Below are 16359 nucleotides of genomic sequence, written 5' to 3'. Positions count from 1 at the left end.
GCTATAAAATGGTGGAGAACAATTCTGTCAGTGAACACACATTCAGAATGTCTGGGTACCACCACCACTTGACTCAGCTAGGAATTGACCTCTCAGATGAGTGTGTTATTGATAGAGTTCTTCAATCACTACCACCAAGCTATAAATGCTTCGTGATGAACTATGATATGCAAGGAATGACTAAAACGATTTCCGAGCTCTTCGCGATGCTGAAATCGGTGGAGGTAGAAATCAAGAAAGTGCATCAAGTGTTGATGGTTAATAAAACCACCAGTTTCAAGAAAAAGGGCAAGGGAAAGAAAGGGAACTCCAAAAAGGACGGCAAGGAAGTTGCCGCTTCTGTGAAGAAGCCCAAAGCTGGACCAAAGCATGAGACCGAGTGCTTCTACTACAAGGGTAATGGTCACTGGAAGCGAAATTGCCCCAAATATTTGGCGGATAAGAAGGATGGCAAAGTGAACAAAGGTATATTTGATATACATGTTGTTGATGTGTTCCTTACTATTGCTCGTAGTAGCACCTAGTTATTTGATACTGGTTCGGTTGCTCATATTTGTAACTCGAAACAGGAGTTGCGGAATAAAGAAAGACTGGCTAAGGACGAGGTGACTATGCACGTCGGGAATGGTTCCAAGGTTGATGTGATCGTTGTCGACACGCTACCTCTACATCTTCAGGATTAGTTTTAGACCTCAATAATTGTTATTTGGTGCCAGCATTGAGCATGAACATTATATCTGGATCTTGTTTAATGTGAAACGGTTATTCATTTAAGTCAGAGAATAATGGTTGTTCTATTTATATAAGTAACATCTTTTATGGCCATGCACCCTTAGTGAATGGTCTATTCTTGTTGAATCTCGATTGTAGTGATACACATATTCATAATATTGATGCCAAAAGATGCAAAGTGGATAATGATAGTGCAACATACTTGTGGCACTGCCGTTTATGTCATATTGGTATAAAGCGCATGAAGAAACTCCATACAGATGGACTTTTGGAATCACTTGATTATGAATCTTGCGAACCATGCCTAATGGGAAAAATGACTAAAATTCCGTTCTTCGGAACCATGGAGCGAGCTAATGACTTATTGGAAATAATACATACCGATGTATGCGGTCCGATGAGTGTTGAAGCACGCGGCGGTATCGTTATTTTATAACCTTCACAGATGATTTGAGTAGGTACGGGTATACCTACTTGATGAAACATTTGAAAAGTTCAAAGAATTTTAGAATGAAGTGGAGAATCATCGTAACAAGAAAATAAAGTTTCTACGATCAGATCGCGGAGGCGGATATTTGAGTTAAGAGTTTGGCCTTCATTTAAAACAATGTGGAATAGTTTCACAACTCACGCCACCTGGAACACCACAGCGTAATGGTGTGTCCGAACGTCGTAACCGTACTTTATTAGATATATGGTGCGTTCTATGATGTCTCTTACCGATTTTCCATTATCATTTTGGGGTTATGCATTAGAGACAGCCGCATTCACGTTAAATATGACACCATCTAAATCCGTTGAGACGACACCGTATTAACAATGGTTTGGCAAGAAACCTAAGCTGTCGTTTCTTAAAGTTTGGGGATGCGACGCTTATGTCAAAAGGCTTCAACCTAACGTCTCCATCGTATCTACTTTTCCAAATTCTTTTTCCCTTGTTTTGGACTCTAATTTGCATGATCTGAATGGAACTAACCCGGACTGACGCTGTTTTCAGCAGAATTGCCATGGTGTTATTTTTGTGCGGAAATAAAAGTTCTCCGAATGACCTGAAAATTCACGGAGATCATTTTTGGAATTAATAAAAAATATTGGTGAAAGAATCAACCGAAGGGGGCACACACCCTGGCCACAAGGGTGGAGGGCGCGCCCACCCCCCTGGGTCGCGCCCTCTGTCCTTGTGGGCCCCCTGGACCTCCACCGACCTCAACTCCAACTCCATATATTCACGTTCGGGGAGAAAAAATAGAGAGATGGATTCGTCGCATTTTACGATACAAAGCCGTCGCCAAGCCCTGATCTTCCTCGGGAGGGTAGATCTGGAGTCCGTTCGGGGCTCCGGAGAGGGGAATCCGTCGCCATCATCATCATCAACCATCCTCCATCACCAATTTCATGATGCTCACCGCAGTGCATGAGTAATCCCATCGTAGGCTTGCTGGACCGTGATGGGTTGGATGGGATTTACCATGTAATCGAGTTAGTTTTGTTAGGGTTTGATCCCTAGTATCCACTATGTTCTAAGATTGATGTTGCTATGACTTTGCTATGCTTAATGTTGTCACTAGGGCCCAAGTGCCATGATTTCAGATCTGAACCTATTATGTCTTCATGAATATATTTGTGTTCTTGATCCTATCTTGCAAGTCAATAGTCACCTACTATGTGTTATGATCCGGCAACCCCGGAGTGACAATAGTAGGGACACTTCCTGGTGATGACCATAGTTTGAGGAGTTCATGTATTCACTAAGTGCTAATGCTTTGGTCCGGTACTCTATTAAAAGGAGGCCTTAATATCCCTTAGTTTCCAACAGGACCCCACTGCCACAGGAGGGTAGGACAAAAGATGTCATGTAAGTTCTTTTACATAAGCACATATGACTATACTCGGAATACATGCCTACATTATATTGATGAATTGGAGCTAGTTCTGTGTCACCCTAGGTTATAACCGTTGCATGATGAATGCCATCCGACATAATTATCCATCATTGATCCATTGCCTACAAGCTCGTTTCATATTGATCTTTGCTTCGTTACTTTTCCGTTGCTACTATTACGATTGCTACAAAACTGCTACTGTTACTTTTGGCACCATTACCGTTACTTCCATACTACTTTGCTACTAAATATTTTGCTGCTGATATTAAGTCTTTCAAGTGTGGTTGAATTGACAACTCAGCTGCTAATACTTGAGAATATTCTTTGGCTCCCCTTGTGTCGAATCAATAAATTTGGGTTGAATACTCTACCCTCGAAAACTATTGCGATCCCCTATACTTGTGGGTTATCACCTAATAAGCTCGAACCCAAAGCGGAGAAGTGCGTCTTCATAGGATACCCGAAAGAAACTATTGGGTATACCTTCTACCACAGATCCGAAGTCAAAATCTTTGTTGCTAAGAATGGGTCTTTTCTAGAGAAGGAGTTTCTCTCGAAAGAAGTGAGTGGGAGGAAAGTAGAAGTTGATGAGGTAGTTGTACCTGCTCTCGAATTGGAAAGTAGTACATCAAAGAAAACCGTTCCCGTGATGCCTACACCAACCAGAGAGGAAGAAAATAATGATGATCATGAAACTTCAGATCAAGTTACTACTGGACCTCATAGGTCGACCAGAACACGTTCCGCACCAGAGTGGTACGGTAATCCTATCCTGGAAGTCATGTTGTTGGACAACGGCGAACCTATGAACTATGAAGAAGCTATGACAAGTCCAGATTCTGACAAATAGCTTGAGGCCATGAAATCTGAGATAGGATTCATGTATGAGAACAAAGTATGGACTTTGGTGGACTTTCCCGATGATTGGCACGCCATTGAGAATAAATGGATCTTTAAGAGGAAGATGGACGCTGACGGTAATATCACTGTCTACAAAGCTCGACCTGTTGCAAAAGGTTTTCGACAAGTTCAACAGGTTGACTACAATGATAATTTCTCACCCGTAGCGATGCTTAAGTCTGTCCGAATCATGTTAGCAATTGCCGCATTTTATGATTATGAAATTTGGCAAATGGACGTCAAAACTGCATTCCTTAATAGGTTTCTTAAGGAAGAGTTGTATATGATGCAACCGGAAGGCTTTGTCGATCCTAAAGGTGCTAACAAAGTGTGCAAGCTCCAGCGATCCATCTATGGACTGGTGCAAGCATCTCGGAGTTGGAATAAACGCTTTGATGAGGTGATCAAAGAATTTGGTTTATACAGATTTATGGTGAAGCCTGTATTTACAAGAAAGTGAGTGGGAGCTCTGTAGCATTTCTAATATTATATGTGGATGACATATTGCTGATTGGAAATGATATAGAATTTCTGGATAGCATAAAAGGATACTTGAATAAGAAGTTTTCAATGAAAGACCTTGGTGAAGCTACTTATATATTGGGCATCAAGATCTATAGGGCTAGATCAAGACGCTTAATAGGACTTTCACGAAGCACATACCTTGATAAGATTTTGAAGAAGTTCAAAATGGACCAGTCCAAGAAGGGGTTCTTTCCTGTTTTGCAAGGTTTGAAATTGAGTAAGACTCAAAGCCCGACCACGGCAGAAGATATATAGAGAATGAAAGTCATTCCCTATGCCTCCGCCATAGGTTCTATAATGTATGACATGATGTGTACCAGACCTGATGTGTGCCTTGCCATAAGTATGGCAGAGAGGTACCAAAGTAATCCAGGAGTGGATAACTGGACAGCGGTCAAGAATATCCTGAAGTACCTGAAAAGGACCAAGGATATGTTTCTCGTTTATGGAGGTGACGAAGAGCTCATCGTTAAGGGTTACGTCGGTGCTAGCTTCGAAATAGATCCGGATGACTCTAAGTCACAAACCGGATACATGTTTATATTAAATGGTGGAGCTGTCAGTTGGTGCAGTTCTAAGTAGAGTGGCATGGCGCGATCTACGTGTGGAGCGGAGTACATAGCTGCTTCGGAAGCAGCGCATGAAGGAGTCTGGATGATGGAGTTCATATCCAATCTAGGGGTAATACCCAGTGCATCGAGTCCAATGACAATCTTTTGTGACAACACTGGAGCAATTGCCATAGCCAAGGATCCCAGATTTCACAAGAGAACCAAACACATCAAACGACGCTTCAACTCCATTCACGAATATGTCGAGGATGGAGACATAGAAATTTGTAAAGTACATACGGATCTGAATGTAGCAGACCCGTTGACTAAGCCTCTTCCACGAGCAAAACATGATTAGCACCAAGACTCAATGGGTGTTAGATTCATTACAATGTAATCTAGATTATTGACTCTAGTGCAAGTGGGAGACTGATGGAAATATGCCCTAGAGGCAATAATAAAGTTGTTATTATTATATTTGCTTATTCATGATAAAGGTTTATTATTCATGCTAGAATTGTTTTGACCGGAAACTTAAATACATGTGTGGATACATAAACAAATACCGTGTCCCTAGTGAGCCTCTACTAGACTAGCTCGTTGATCAGAGATGGTTAAGGTTTCCTAACCATAGACATGAGTTGTCATTTGATAATGGGATCACATCATTAGGAGAATGATGTGATGGACAAGACCCAACCTTTAGCATAGCATATGATCGTACAGTTTATTTCTACTGCTTTCTTAATGTCAAATACATGTTTCTTCGACCATGAGATCATGCAACTCCCGGACTCTGGAGGAATGCCTTGTGTGCCATCAAACGTCACAACGTAACTGGGTGATCATAAAGGTGCTCTATAGGTATCTCTGAAGGTGTCTGTTGGGTTGGCATGGATCAAGACTGGGACTTGTCACTCCGTGTGACGGAGAGGTATTTCTGGGCCCTCTCGGTAATACAGCATCAGAAGAAGCTTGCAAGCAAAGTGACTAAGGAGTTAGTTACAGGATGATGCATTACGGAAAGAGTAAAGAGACTTGCCAGTAACGAGATTGAACTAGGTATGGAGATACCAACGATCGAATCTCGGGAAAGTAACATACCGACGGACAAAAGGAACTACGTATGTTGTCATAAAGGTTCGACCGATAAAGATCTTCGTAGAATACGTAGGAACCAATATGGGTATCCAGGTCCCGCTATTGGCTATTGACTGGAGAAGCGTCTTGGTCATGTCTACATCATTCTCGAACCCCTAGGGTCTGCACGCTTAACGTTCGTTGACGATATAGTATTATATGAGTTATGTATGTTGGTGACCGAATGTTGTTCGGAGTCCTGGATGAGATCACGGACATGACGAGGAGCTCCAGAATAGTCCAGAGGTAAAAATTGATATATGGGATAATAGTGTTTTGTCTCTAGAAGGGTTCCGGAATTCACCAGAAGGGGTTTCGGTGTTTCCCCAAATGTTTGGGTACGAGAACACTCTATTTGGGCCAAGGGGTAAAGCCCACGGGGCATTAGGAAGGTGCAAATGGCAGTTTTGTGGAGGCCAAATGGGCCAGACGCCAGGGACCCTGGCGTCTGGGGCCAGACGCCAAGGACCCTGGCGTCTGGTCCTGGAGTCCAAGAAGGACTCTTGCCTTGTGGGCTAAACCGACTTCGAGGAGGCTCTTTCTCCAAGAAACGACCCCAGGGCTCAACATATAAATAGAGGGGCAGGGCTAGCACCCGAAACACAACGAGATTCACCAAGCCGTGTGCCGGCAACCTCGCCCCTCTAGTTTATCCTCCGTCATAGTTTCCGTTGTGCATGGTGAAGCCCTGTGGAGATTGTTCTTCACCACCACCATCACCACGCTGTCGTGTGCTACCTCTTGAGCACTGCGTTGGTTTTACCTTGAAGAGGTAAGGGTGATGCAGCAAAGTAGCGTAAGTATTTCCCTCAGTTTTGAGAACCAAGGTATCAATCCAGTAGGAGGCCACGCACGAGTCCCTCGCACCTACACAAACAAATAAATCCTCGCAACCAACGCGATAAGGGGTTGTCAATCCCTTCACGGTCACTTACGAGAGTGAGATCTGATAGATATGATAAGATAATATTTTTTGGTATTTTTATGATAAAGATGCAAAGTAAAATAGAAGCAAAATAAAATGCAACGGAAATAGCTTGTTGATGGGAGATTAATATGATGGAAAATAGACCCCGGGGCCATAGGTTTCACTAGTGGCTTCTCTCAAGAGCATAAGTATTACGGTGGGTGAACAAATTACTGTTGAGAAATTGACAGAATTGAGCATAGTTATGAGAATATCTAGGTATGATCATGTATATAGGCATCACGTCCGAGACAATTAGACCGACTCCTGCCTGCATCTACTACTGTTACTCCACACATCGACCGCTATCCAACATGCATCTAGAGTATTAAGTTCATAAGAACAGAGTAACGCTTTAAGCAAGATGACATGATGTAGAGGGATAAACTCATGCCATATGATATAAACCCCATCTTGTTATCCTCGATGGCAACAATACAATACGTGCCTTGCTGCCCCTACTGTCACTGGGAAAGGACACCGCAAGATTGAACCCAAAGCTAAGCACTTCTCCCATTGCAAGAAAGATCAATCTAGTAGGCCAAACCAAACTGATAATTCGAAGAGACTTGCAAAGATAACCAATCATACATAAAAGAATTCAGAGAAGATTCAAATATTGTTCATAGATAAACTTGATCATAAACCCACAATTCATCGGTCTCAACAAACACACCGCAAAAGAAGATTACATCGAATAGATCTCCACGAGAGAGGGGGAGAACATTGTATTGAGATCCAAAAAGAGAGAAGAATCCATCTAGCTAATAACTATGGACTCGAAGGTCTGAGGTAAACTACTCACACATCATCGGAGAGGCTATGGTGTTGATGTAGAAGCCCTCCGTGATCGATGCCCCCTCTGGCGGAGCTTCGAAACAGGCCCCAAGATGGGATCTCACGGGTACAGAAGGTTGCGGCGGTGGAATTAGGTTTTTGGCTCCGTATCTGGTAGTTTGGGGGTACGTAGGTATATATAGGAGGAAGGAGTACATCGGTGGAGCAACAGGGGGCCCACGAGGGTGGAGGGCGCGCCTGGGGGGGTAGGCACGCCCCCTACCTCGTGCCCTCCTGGTTGATGTCTTGACGTAGGGTCCAAGTCCTCTGGATCACGTTCGTTCCGAAAATCACGTTCCCGAAGGTTTCATTCCGTTTGGACTCCGTTTGATATTCTTTTTCTGCGAAACTCGAAATAGGCAAAAAACAGCAATTCTGGGCTGGGCCTCCGGTTAATAGGTTAGTCCCAAAAATAATATAAAAGTGTATGATAAAGCCCAATAATGTCCAAAACAGAATGTAATATAGCATGGAACAATAAAAAATTATAGATACTTTGGAGACGTATCAAGCATCCCCAAGCTTAATTCCTGCTCGTCCTCGAGTAGGTAAATGATAAAAACAGAATTTTTGATGTGGAATGCTACTTAGCATAATTTCAATATAATTCTTCTTATTGTGGCATGAATGTTCAGATTCTATATGATTGAAGATAAAAGTTTAATGTTGACATAAAAACAATAATACTTCAAGCATACTAACTAAGCAATTATGTCTTATCAAAATAACATAGCCAAAGCAAGTTATCCCTACAAAATCATATAGTCTGGCTATGCTCCATCTTCCCCACACAAAATATTCATATCATGTACGACCCCGGTTTTGGCCAAGCATTTGGTTCATACTTTTAACGCGCTTCAGCCTTTTCAACTCTTACGCAATACATGAGCGCAAACCATGGATATAGCACTATGGTGGAATAAGGTATAATGGTAGGGGTTATGTGGGAAGACAAAAAAGGAGAAAGTCTCACATCAACGAGGCTAATCAACGGGCTATGGAGATGCCCATCAGTTGATGTTAATGCGAGGAGTAGGGATTGCCATGCAACGGATGCACTAGAGCTATAAGTGTATGAAAGCTCAAAAAGAAACTAAGTGGGTGTGCATCCAACTTGCTTGCTCACGAAGACCTCGGGCATTTGAGGAAGCCCATCATTGGAATATACAAGCCAAGTTCTATAATGAAATTTCCCACTAGTATATGAAAGTGACAAAATGAGAGACTCTCTATTATGAAGATCACGGTGCTACTTTGAAGCACAAGTGTGGTAAAAGGATAGTAACATTGTCCCTTCTCTCTTTTTCTCTCATCATTTTTTTGGCCTTTTTTATGGCCTCTTCTTTTTTTAATTTAGTCCGGAGTCTCATCCCGACTTGTGGGGGAATCATAGTGTGACGCCCCCGATTTGACCGTACACTAATCATGCACGCAAATGTGTACGATCAAGGTCAGGGACTCACGGGAAGATATCACAACACAACTCTACAACATAATTAAGTCATACAAGCATCATAATACAAGCCAGGGGCCTCGAGGGCTCGAATACAAGTGCTCGATCACAGACGAGTCAGCGGAAGCAACAATATCTGAGTACAGACATAAGTTAAACAAGTTTGCCTTAAGAAGGCTAGCACAAAAGTAGCAACGATCGAAAAGGCAAGGCCTCCTGCCTGGGACCTCCTAACTACTCCTGGTCGTCGTCAGCGGCCTGCACGTAGTAGTAGGCACCTCCAGTGCCGTGGGAGTCGTCGTCGACGGTGGCGTCTGGCTCCTGAACTCCGACATCTGATTGCGACAATCCGGTATAGAAAGGGGAAAAGAGGGAGAAAAGCAACCGTGAGTACTCATCCAAAGTACTCGCAAGCAAGGAGCTACACTACATATGCATGGGTATATGTGTAAAGAGGCATATCAGTGGACTGAACTGCAGAATGCCGGAATAAGAGGGGGATAGCTAGTCCTGTCGAAGACTAAGCTTCTGGACATCTCCATCTTGCAGCATGTAGAAGAGAGTAGATTGAAGTCCTCCAAGTAGCATCGCATAGCATAATCCTACCCGGCGATCCCCTCCTCGTCACCCTGTTAGAGAGCGATCACCGGGTTGTATCTCGCACTTGGAAGGGTGTATTTTATTCAGTATCCAGTTCTAGTTGTCATAAGCTCAAGGTACAACTCCGGGTCGTCCTTTTACCGAGGGACACGGCTATTCGAATAGATAAACTTCCCTGCAGGGGTGCACCACATAACCCAACACGCTCGATCCCAATTGGCCGGAAACACTTTTCTGGGTCATGCCCGGCCTCGTAAGATCAACGCGTCGCAGCCCCACCTAAGCACAACAGAGCGGTCAGCACGCCGGTCTAAACCTATGCGCGCAGGGGTCTGGGCCCATCGCCCTATGCACACCTGCACGTTGCGAACGCGGCCGCGAGCAGACCTAGCAACCCACACGATCACGGCGGTTACGTCAAAGCGGTCCAACACGGCGCGCGCCACTCAGTCGCTGACGTCAAAAGAGCTTCGGCTGATACCACGACGTCGGGATACCCATAACTACTCCCACGTAGATGGTTAGTGCGTATAGACCAAATGGCCAGACTCAGATCAAATACCAAGATCTCGTTAAGCGTGTTAAGTATCCGCGAACGCCGACCAGGGCCAGGCCCACCTCTTACCTAGGCGGTCTCAACCTGCCCTGTCGCTCCGCCACAAAGATCCACTTGCGGGTACTCCTACGAGCCGACCCGACTTTAGTCATCACATGTGTCATGTATATAGTATATAAGTATATGCCCGTGATCACCGCCCAGGTGATCACGGCCCGATAGTGTAGCACAGCAGACGAACAAGAATGTAGGGCCACTGATGGAAATCTAGCATCCTATACTAAGCATGTAGGATTGCAGGTAAAGGTATCAACAGTAGTAGCAAGGATAGGCTATGCATCAGAATAGGATATCGAAAGCAGTAACATGCTACACTACTCTAATGCAAGCAGTATAGAGGAGAGTAGGCGATATCTGGTGATCAAGGGGGGGGGGCTTGCCTGGTTGCTCTGGCAAGTAGGAGGGGTCGTCGACTCCGTAGTCAAACTGGGCAGCAGCAGTGTCGGTCTCGTAGTCTACCGGAGAGAAGAGGGGGAAGAAACGGTAAATACAATGCAAACATAAGCATGACGATGCGTGACATGACAATGAGCGGTGCTAGGGGTGCCCTAACGCGACAGTAGGTGGTACCGGTGAAGGGGGGGAACATCCGGGAGGTATTCCCGATGTTTCACGTTTTCGGACAGACGGACCGGAGGGGGAAAGTTGCTAGTTCGATAGGTTAGGGAGGTGTGGTGGACGAACGGACTGCGTATTCGGATTCGTCTCGTCGTTCTGAGCAACTTTCATTTAGAAAACATTTTCATCCGAGTTACGGTTTAAAAGATATGAATTTTCAAAGTTTTATTTGAATTTCTGGAATTATTTAATTAACAGAAAAAGGGATATGACGTCAGCATGACGTAGGAGTGACGCCAGCGGTTAACAGTCCGGGTTGACTGGTCAAACTGACAAGGGGGACCCACCTGTCATAGACAGTGGGTTAACAGAGGATTAACTAATTAGTTTTTTAGCTAATTAACTACTGGGCCCACCTGTCAGTGAGAGATTAATTAAACTAATTATTTTTATTTATAAAACATTTTCTTTTTCTTTTCTTTTTAATTTTTGCGGCGGGGCCCGCATGTCAGTGACTGGGCCTGCCCAGTCAGCAGTTGACTGGGTCAACCCAGTCAACTGGGCCCGTGGGGGCCACTGGCAGTGACCCAGGGGTGGCCCTAGGTGTGCCACATCGGCGGCCGGCGCCGGAGTATCGCCGGCGACCAAAACGCACGGCGGCGCGCGCGGGAGGGGCGCGGGTTTCACCCACTGTGGGTTTGCGGGGGCGGGGCTGGGCGCGTTCGACGCGGCTCGACGTCGCGCGTCCAACGGCGGTGGTCGGAGGGGCTGGAACGGACGGGGTCGACCGCTACGGGATCGCCGGCGGCGAGGAGCTACGGGTGCCCGACGGAAGCTACGCTAGAGCGCGCGAACGGCCGAACTAGCTAGCTAGGCGGGTGCGGCATGGTGCGGTCGGGCTAGCGGGCCAACGCCCGTGACCATTTGGTCACCGGAGACACGCCGGCGGCGAGCTCCGCGGCGTGGCGTTCGGGCGCGCGCGGGGAAGAAGCTAGGGAGCGCGGGCGAGCTAGCGGAGAGGGGGAGGAGGTAGAGGAGCTCACAGCGGAGCCGTAGGGAGTGGCAGCGAGCTCGGGGAGGGCGCGGGGTAGCCGGAGTCGGCGACGATCGACGGCGGCCGTGCGGGGAAGACGAGCTCGGGGAGGTCGATGTAGTGGCGCTCGGCTCGTTCCCGATGGCGCAGTCGGCGTAGTCGACGGCGGGGAGTCGTTCGGGCACGTCGTCGGGGCGATCTGGGCACGGTGGCCGCGGGAACTACGGTGAACGGCGGCGAGCGCGCTCGGGCAGAGGGGAACGGAGGGGAGAGGGAGGGGATCTGGCGGGGGAGAAGGCGCAGAGGCCGAGGGAGAGCGGGGGCGAGTGGGAGAGAGGCCCGAGGGAGCGGGGGGCCGCTGGCGCCCTTATCCTCTCGCGGGGTTCACCGCCGGCGAGGGGGTTCGGCGGCGACGCTCCCCTGTTCCGACCCGGTCGGGGGAACAGGAAGGGCACGCGGGGGAAGGTGGGCTGGGCTGGGGCGCGGGTGGCGGCCCAGCTTGGGCCGGGGCGGGGGGTTTGGGCCGCGGGTCCAGTGGGGGGGGGAGGCCTGCTCTTTTTTTCTTTTGACTGTTTTGTTTTCTGTTTTCTCTTATTTGTTTATTTCCTTTTTTGTTTTATTTCATTTAAAAGTATTTAGACATTTTATAAAAATGTGATTTCTCCACCATAATTACCAGTGTATTATTTAGAACCCACTGAACATTTTTGTTTGAATTTTTGAAAACTTTTATTTTCCACTTTTAAATTTAATTGAAGTTTGAACTAGGAGTTTGACAAGGGTGTGGTTCAAATGTGATCTAGCCCTGTTTAGCAATATGATTAGCTTAATCACAGGGGGTTACTGTAGCATGATTCTCAGGGTGTTACACATAGTCTCCATCATCCTTTCCTCACTTGGGACAATGCTCTAATAATGATGATCATCACACTTTTATTTACTTACAACTCATGAATTACAACTCAATTCTTAGAACAAAATATGACTCTATATGAATGCCTCCGGCGGTGTACCGGGATATGCAATGAATCAAGAACGACATGTATGAAAGAATTATGAACGGTGGCTTTGCCAAAATACAATGTCAACTACATGATCATGCAAAGCAATATGACAATAATGGAGTATGTCATGATAAATGAAACGGTGGAAAGTTGCATGGCAATGTATCTCGGAATGGCTATGGAAATGCCATGATAGGTAGGTATGGTGGCTGTTTTGAGGAAGATATAAGGAGGTTTATGTGTGATAGAGCGCATCATATCACGGGGTTTGGATGCACCGGCGAAGTTTGCACCAACTCTCAAGGTGAGAAAGGGCAATGCGCGGTACCAAAGAGGCTAGAAAATTGTGGAAAGGTAAGTGTGCGTATAATCCATGGACTCACATTAGTCATAAAGAACTCATATACTTATTGCAAAAATTTATTAGCCCTCGAAGCAAAGTACTACTACGCATGCTCCTAGGGGAAGGGTTGGTAGGAGTTAACCATCGCGCGATCCCGACCGCCACACGAAGGAAGACAATCAACAAATACTTCATGCTCCGACTTCGTTACATAACGGTTCACCATACGTGCATGCTACGGGAATCACAAACTCCAACACATGTATTTTTCAATTCCACAATTACTCAACTAGCACAACTATGATATTACTACCTTTATATCTCAAAACAATTATCAAGCATAAAATTTCTCATGATATTAATTGAAGCAAATTGCCATGCTTTTTTTAAGACTCTCAAAATAATATAAGTGAAGCATGAGAGATCAACAGTTTCTATAAAACAAATCCACCACCGTGCTCTAAAAGATATAAGTGAAGCACTAGAGCAAAAACTATATAGCTCAAAAAATATAAGTGAAGCACATAGAGTATTCTAATAAATTCCGAATCAAGTGTGACTCTCTCAAAAGGTGTGTACAGCAAGGATGATTGTGGTAAACTAACAAAGACTCAAATAATACAAGACGCTCCAAGCAAAACACATATCATGTGGTGAATAAAAATATAGCTCCAAGTAAAGTTACCGATGGAAGTAGACGAAAGAGGGGATGCCTTCCGGGGCATCCCCAAGCTTTGGCTTTTAGGTGTCCTTAGATTATCTTGGGGTGCCATGGGCATTCCCAAGCTTAGGCTCTTGCCACTCCTTGTTCCATAATCCATCAAATCTTTCACCCAAAACTTGAAAACTTCACAACAGAAAACTCAGCAGAAAATCTCGTAAGCTCCGTTAGCGAAAGAAAACAAAAGACCACTTCAAGGTACTGTAATGAACTCATTCTTTATTTATATTGGTGTTAAACCTACTGTATTCCAACTTCTCTATGGTTTATAAACTATTTTACTAGCCATAGATTCATCAAAATAAGCAAACAACACACGAAAAACAGAATCTGTCAAAAACAGAACAGCCTGTAGTAATCTGTAACTAACGCAAACTTCTGGAACTCCAAAAATTCAGCCAAAATAGGAAGACCTAGACAATTTGTTTATTGATCAGCAGCAATTGGAATCAATATTTTATCACGTTCTGGTGATTATTAATAATTATTTTCGTGAACAGAAAGTTTCTGGAATTTACAGCAAGATCAAATAACTATCATCCAAGAAGATCCTATAGGTTAAACTTGGCACAAACACTAATTAAAACATAAAAACACATATAACCAGAGGCTAGATCAAATATTTATTCCTAAACAGAAGCAAAAAGCAAAAAAAACTAAAAATAAAATTGGGTTGCCTCCCAACAAGCGCTATCGTTTAATGCCCCTAGCTAGGCATAAAAGCAAGGATAGATCTAGGTATTGCCATCTTTGGTAGGCAATTTCTTAATGGAGTTATGCTCGGTGATCCTTTGATCTAAAGCATCCAGCCGCTTATTGCAAAGTGTAATCAGATTATTCATGCGGTTGATATTCCCACCAATACTTTTAAGAGGTTCAACAATTTTTTGTAACTCACATAATTTCTCTAGAATTTGAGTCTCTTCTTGGGTAAGGGATGATACTTTTTGTAGGGGGAGTACTCTCACTATCCCCTCTATAATTTCATAAGTGAAGCCAGGATCAATATCGATAAAACTACCTTTGGCGGAAAAATCGAGGAGTTGTCTATGGGGCAAGGTTAGCCCAACATAAAAATTGCGAAGCAAAATTTTAAAATCTCCGTCTATATTGCAATTACGATAAGACTCGAGCATCCTAAACCAAGCATCTTTTAAATTTTCCCCTTGTCTTTGCTTAAAGTGGAGGACTTCAAAGTCGGGAGATGAAGGGATAAAGACGGAGCTAGCCATAACGACAAGCAAGCGAGAAAGAGTCGAACGGAAAAGAGAGGGCGAATAAAACGGCAAGGGTGAAGTGGGGGAGAGGAAAACGAGAGGCAAATGGCAAATAATGTAATGCGGGAGATAAGGGTTTGTGATGGGTACTTGGTATGTTGACTTTTGCATAGACTCCCCGGCAACGGCGCCAGAAATCCTTCTTGCTACCTCTTGAGCACTGCGTTGGTATTCCCTTGAAGAGGAAAGGGTGATGCAGCAAAGTAGCGTAAGTATTTCCCTCAGTTTTGAGAACCAAGGTATCAATCCAGTAGGAGGCCACGCACGAGTCCCTCGCACCTACACAAACAAATAAATCCTTGCAACCAACGCGATAAGGGGTTGTCAATCCCTTCACGGTCACTTACGAGAGTGAGATCTGATAGATATGATAAGATAATATTTTTTGGTATTTTTATGATAAAGATGCAAAGTAAAATAGAAGCAAAATAAAAGGCAACAGAAATAGCTTGTTGATGGGAGATTAATATGATGGAAAATAGACCCGGGGGCCATAGGTTTCACTAGTGGCTTCTCTCAAGAGCATAAGTATTACGGTGGGTGAACAAATTACTGTTGAGCAATTGACAGAATTGAGCATAGTTATGAGAATATCTAGGTATGATCATGTATATAGGCATCACGTCCGAGACAAGTAGACCGACTCCTGCCTGCATCTACTACTGTTACTCCACACATCGACCGCTATCCAGCATGCATCTAGAGTATTAAGTTCATAAGAACAGAGTAACGCTTTAAGCAAGATGACATGATGTAGAGGGATAAACTCATGCAATATGATATAAAACCCCATCTTGTTATCCTCGATGGCAACAATACAATGCGTGCCTTGCTGCCCCTACTGTCACTGGGAAAGGACACCGCAAGATTGAACCCAAAGCTAAGCACTTCTCCCATAGCAAGAAAGAACAATCTAGTAGGCCAAACCAAACTGATAATTCGAAGAGACTTGCAAAGATAACCAATCATACATAAAAGAATTCAGAGAAGATTCAAATATTTTTCATAGATAAACTTGATCATAAACCCACAATTCATCGGTCTCAACAAACACACCGCAAAAGAAGATTACATCGAATAGATCTCCACGAGAGAGGGGGAGAACATTGTATTGAGATCCAATAAGAGAGAAGAAGCCATCTAGCTAATAACTATGGACCCGAAGGTCTGAGGTAAACTACTCACACATCATCGGAGAGGCTATGGTGTTGATGTAGAA

Source organism: Triticum aestivum, chromosome 6D (genome assembly GCF_018294505.1).
Source record: "Triticum aestivum cultivar Chinese Spring chromosome 6D, IWGSC CS RefSeq v2.1, whole genome shotgun sequence".
Classification (NCBI taxonomy): Eukaryota; Viridiplantae; Streptophyta; class Magnoliopsida; order Poales; family Poaceae; genus Triticum; species Triticum aestivum.
Note: the sequence above shows the minus strand (reverse complement) of the source record.